A 6,570-nucleotide genomic window follows, 5' to 3' on the forward strand; every position below is an offset into this window, starting at 1 on the left:
AAATTTACATTATTTATTTTAATTTTTTATGTGTAATACTTACTATAGAATTATATAGCTAACTGTAGAACACTGCAGTAATGTCTGCTAAAACACTGCAGTGTCCGCAAAAATTATGGTAACAACTACAATATTTCATTTGCAAATACCCCACCCATTCCCCTCCCCCGTATCCCAAATTGTGCCACCCATGAGGGAGAAACCTACATGCCAAGTATAGACCATATATTGTGTTCCCTTTAACCTATTCAGAATCCAGTCCTACCGACAGGTTACAGATGATTTACTATTTTAGTATTTGTCCAGTAGGTTTTCTCAAGGAGAATGGCAGAGACAATAAAACAAAAACACTATGGTAATTACTATAGTATATACTATAGCTTTTCAACTATAGTAATACTACAGTATTTATACCATTGTATGCTATGGTATCTTTTTCATACGGGCCAGTCACTAATTGGTTGGATTAGTTAACAGTTTATGTAAAACTCCACCATGTAATTAACATGTAATTACCATATAATCCCAGAGGTTCTGCAGAGAGAGGCTTCCTCTATGACTGTCCTGCTGCTATCTGAGTCCTGAGAAAGAGCAGTTCTTTTCCTAGAGTCGTTATTACCCTGGATTGGTTTGGGTTAGGTTGGTTGGAGCTTGGCGCTTCAGTACCCTGTGTTTTAGTGCGTAGACCTAAACCTCAGTCAGAAGCAAACCTGGGTTCAAATACTATTTCAAATCTTTGAGCATTTCCTTTAGCCTGCCTAAAGTCTCAGGTGGGCGGGGTTTATACTTTGGGGAGTTCTCTATTGGTTCCATTGCAACAGACAACCTCAATGATGCAAATCTGAATTATTTCAGTTATTTCAAATGGTATGTGAACCCAGGTTTGCATTGCAGTGCTGTAGTAAGTCTCTAGAGCTCTGCTATTGGCTGGCTGATCGGCCAACTGCACTCTGCGGCTTTTCACATGGTCCAATCAGCAGAGAACTCCTTTCCCTCTATACATCTAATTAACTGGCCTGTTAACTGTTTTGAGGGGGAGGAGGGTGGGTGTGTGTGTACATGCGTGTGTGTGCGTGTCTGTGTGTGTTGAGACCAGGGGAGCCATGCAGTCGGGCCTCTCTCCTCTCCCCTCCTCTCTTAGGTGTTTGCAGAGAGAGAGCCCTCTGACATGTTGACACAGATTACTTAAAAAAAACCTCCTACCCCCTCTTCAGTCCCCCTCCTTCCCCCTCTTCAGTCCCCCTCCTTCCCCCTCTTCAGTCCCCCTCCTACCCCCTCTTCAGACCTCCTCCTACCCCCTCTTCAGACCCCCTCCTACCCCCTCTTCAGTCCCCCTCCTATCCCCTCTTCAGAACCCCCTCCTACCCCGTCTTCAGAACCCCCTCCAACCCTTTCTTCAGACCTCCTCCTACCCCCTTTTCAGACCCTCTCTTACCCCCTCTTCTGACCCCCCTCCTATCCCCTCTTCAGAACCCCCCTCCTACCCCCTTTTCAGACCCTCTCTTACCCCCTCTTCAGACCCCCCTCCTACCCCCTCTTCAGACCCCCTCCTACCCCCTCTTCAGACCCCCTCCTACCCCCTCTTCAGACCCCCCTCCTACCCCCTCTTCAGTCCCCCTCCTACCCCCTCTTCAGACCCCCTCCTACCCCCTCTTCAGACCCCCTCCTACCCCCTCTTCAGTCCCCCTCCTATCCCCTCTTCAGAACCCCCTCCTACCCCCTCTTCAGACCCCCTCTTACCCCCTCTTCAGACCCCCTACTACCCCCTCTTCAGACCCCCTACTACCCCCTCCTTCCCCCATCCCCTCTTCAACAGAGCCCCTGTTAGTCTAGGGCCAGGGGACTGGGGTAGGAGCTACACGATGCAGGGCTATGGGACAGGCGTTCCGGGAAAGGGGCTAATTTTAACAGCAGCTGTCACTCTTGGCCTTCTCTACCAGCCTGTCAAACATAGTTTAGTTTGAGGGTGTGGCCGTAGAGCATGCCCGAACTCTGGTCAAGTGGTCAGGTGGGCTCTACCCTCCTGTAACTTTATAACTTGTGCCTGTGAAAGCTTTTGAATGTTCAATACCCCAAATATCTTAGAGCAAAGAGGGGAAATATATAATGTCACAACAAGGAAAGCTGGTTGGTATAGATGTATGTTTTGAAACAACCTCAGCTGTTTAGTGATGTACTGGCCAGGAGGTTCTTCTGATGATATGACCGGGAAACACTCCTGGCCCTATTCACTTCCCTGGGCATTGCAGAGTGACTGGTCTCCAGTAATTAAATTAAATCAAGCTTTATTTATACATCACGTTTCAGACATGGAATGCAACACAATGTGCTTCAATGAAAATAAAAAATGTACTACACAACAAACATCAGAGGATGAAAAAACTAAAGGATAACAATAAGAACTGAACGACCAAAAAGCACCCTGAGGAAAAGCAAAGCTAAAAAGATGTGTTTTAAGATCTCGTTTAAATATGTCCAATGTGTGCTCTCCGTCTGGTCTCGGTCAGTACCCGTGCTGCAGCATTCTGTATGTTTTGCAGTTGACCAATGGCTTTCTTGGGTAGACCAGACAGGAGAGCATTACAGTAGTCAAGCCTGCTTGTAATAAAAGCATGGATGAGTCTCTCTGTATCAGCCTGAGAGAGAAACGGCTGCACCTTGGCAATGTTCCTCAGCTGGTAAAAAGCTGTTTTGGTCACATTCCTGATGTGTGATTCAAAATGGAGTTCAGAATCTAAAATAACACCTGGGTTTTTACCTGGTGTTTTATCTTTATTGCCTGTGAATTAAAATGTGCGGCAAGATTTAAAAAAACTCTTGACCGGTTAAATAGCTCCTAAACCAATATAGAACTGGACCGGAGAGGTCAACCCACCTCTCCAGTCTGTCCAGAAGGACATCATGGTCAACAGTTGTCACGATGGTTGGATATAGAGGACCAAGGCGCAGCGTGGAAGGTGAACATACTTATTTATTAAATGATACACGAACAAAACAACAAATCGATACGTGACGTCCACAGGTGCAAAACACAAACCAACACGGAACAAGATCCCACAAACACTGTGGGAAAACCACCTGACTAAATATGGTTCCCAATCAGAGACAACCAGCAACAGCTGATACTCGTTGCCTCTGATTGAGAACCACTCTGGCCAACATAGATATACAAACACTAGACTAGACACAACGAGCACAAAACATAAACTCTACACACCCTGGCTCAACTTTAAAGAGTCCCTAGAGCCAGGGCGTGACAACAGTGTCGAATGCAGCACTTAAATCTAAGAGTACAAGGACAGAGAGCTGTTTGGCATCTGTGTTGGCTCTAAGATCATTTACCACTTTAACTAAGGCTCTGTGCTGGTGTAGGCCCGAAAACCAGATTGGAACTTTTAAAAAATAAAGTTGATAATAATTCAGCTGTTTAAAAACCAATTTCTCCAGAATTTTGCCTAAGAATGGAAGGTTGGAGATTGGCCAAAAATTGGTAAGAGCTAAAGAATCTTGATAATTTTTCTTCAGAAGGGGGTTTCACCATAGAAGTTTGTAACTAGTATCACACAGTAATGGACTGGGAGTAACAGTGACAACCTGACCCAGTCAGGCATGGGGCTAAATGTCACTGATATTTGGTGTGGACCTGATACACACACACACACACACACACACACACACACACACACACACACACACACACACACACACACACACACACACACACACACACACACACACACACACACACACACACACACACACACACACACACACACACACACACACACACACACACACACACACAACTACACACACACACACACACACACACACACACACACACACACACACACACACACACACACACACACACACACACACACACAACTACACACACACACACACACACACACAACTACACACACACACACACACACACACACACACACACACACACACACAACTACACACACACACACACACACACACACACACACACACACACACACACACACACACACACACACACACACACACACACACACAACACACACACACACACACACAACTACAACACACACACACACACACACACACACACACACACACACACACACACACACACACAACTACACACACACACACACACACACACACACACACACACACACACACACACACACACACACACACAACTACACACATGCACACACACACAACTACACACACACGCACACACACACACACACACACACACACACACACACACACACACACACACACACACACACACACACACACACACACACACATGCACACACACACAACTACACACACACGCACACACACACACACACTACACACACACACACACACACACACACACACACACACACACACACACACACACACACACACACACAACTACACACACACACACACACACGCACACACACACAACTACACACACGCACTCAGTGTGAGCAATCGACACCTACCGTAGCCACATGACTATGGTGGGCATCCTAAACAGTCACCAGTGAGGAGAACGTTAGCATTAGCAGCTAATAGTCCCCATGACTATTTCAAAGGGGCCTTAATGAAGTAGTTGACTGAGTTGAATGTGTCTGTAATTGCATTTAAAGTGTTAAAGTGTTCAATCCAACCCACTCTCTAATGATGCAGACTTTAATGCATCTGTATGGGGCTTCCACTAGTAGCAGATATGTGTATGTAAGCCGGTGAATTGTGATATTACAGTACAGGAAGATTTGGTGGTTTGATGAAAGGCACACGAAACCATTCCCTACATTGCACAAATTACCTCCCCATGTGTTCGTATTGCTTCCCAAATGGTGCTCTATTCCCTATATAGCGCACTACTTTTGGGACGCCTGGAGAGAGCTGGGGACCTCCTTCAACCCCAAAGTAACTTAGGACAGAAGCCTCCTCTGAGCTTAAGGAGAACGTGGTTCCACCCTATTCCTTTTCATAGTGCACTACTTTGTCTAGAGGCCTATGGGTCCTGGTCAAAAGTAGTGCACTATATAGCAGGGCAGTGACCTCACAATGCGATATTATCACCATACTTAGGTGCCGATACGATATGCATTGCGATTGTCACGATTCTATATCTACTGCGATTCGATGCTGCGATTTTATTGCGGTTTGATGTTCCAAACATATTGCTCACCGTATGTCTGCTGCAGAGAGACAAGAGAGAGCCATGAGAAAATGAGTTTTGATCAGTCATGGAATTAAAAGTGTTGAAAACAAATTGGCTGCCTATTTAGAAAGAAGATGGAGAAGGAAAAATACTGGAGTTTTGTTGAGGGTACAGACAGCTAGCGCAAAAAATATTATTGCGATATTGTCAAAAATAATGTCCCAATATAATAATATGAATAATATGCCATTTAGCAGACGCTTTTATCCAAAGCAACTTACAGTCATGTGCGCATACATTTTTACATATGGGTGGTCCCGGGGATCGAACCCACTACCCTGGCGTTATAAGCGCCATGCTCTACCAATTGAGCTACAGAGGACCACAATATGTAACTCTATGGATCCCCCCCCCCCCCCCCACCCACCACAACGCTAATTCTGTACATAGACAATATGGTGTCATTAGATGGGATGCAGACCATGATCAGTATGGCGAGATAACTAGGTGTCTGCTACACTGTGGTATCATGGCGAGATAACTAGGTGTCTGCTACACTGTGGTATCATGGTGAGATAACTAGGTGTCTGCTACACTGTGGTATCATGGTGAGATAACTAGGTGTCTGCTACACTGTGGTATCATGGTGAGATAACTAGGTGTCTGCTACACTGTGGTATCATGGTGAGATAACTAGGTGTCTGCTACACTGTGGTATCATGGTGAGATAACTAGGTGTCTGCTACACTGTGGTATCATGGTAAGATAACTAGGTGTCTGCTACACTGTGGTATCATGGTATGATAACTAGGTGTCTGCTACACTGTGGTATCATGGTGAGATAACTAGGTGTCTGCTACACTGTGGTATCATGGTAAGATAACTAGGTGTCTGCTTCAATATAATAAGTATCACGTTGGAACCCTCTCTGTCAGTTATAAGTATTGTACCTTTCACATGTGTTGTCTACAGTATAGAAGGTGTGACTAACAGTAACACGTCCCTCCAGCTGGTCCCATTGTCTGTCTGCTGTTAAAAACCTCAATATCAGCTGGTTCATAATATTAAGACCAGCTGGTTGGTTGGTTCCTAATGCTAAGACCACATGGACATGTTGTATTATTTATGCTTTATTCACTCAGTCAGCTGTGAGTGGAGTACAGGGGGACCTCTCTCTGTGAGGGGGGGATAAGGGGGGAGAGCTGTGTGTGTGTGTGTGTGTGTGTGTGTGTGTGTGTGTGTGTGTGTGTGTGTGTGTGTGTGTGTGTGTGTGTGTGTGTGTGTGTGTGTGTGTGTGGATAAGGGGGAAACACCAGACCTCTCACTGTGTGGTCTGTAACATTCAGACATAATTACGTTTCACATGACTTGAATCATGATAAAAGCTTGAGTAAACCTTCCAG

This window comes from Coregonus clupeaformis, unplaced genomic scaffold (genome assembly GCF_020615455.1).
Source record: "Coregonus clupeaformis isolate EN_2021a unplaced genomic scaffold, ASM2061545v1 scaf1411, whole genome shotgun sequence".
Taxonomy (NCBI): Eukaryota; Metazoa; Chordata; class Actinopteri; order Salmoniformes; family Salmonidae; genus Coregonus; species Coregonus clupeaformis.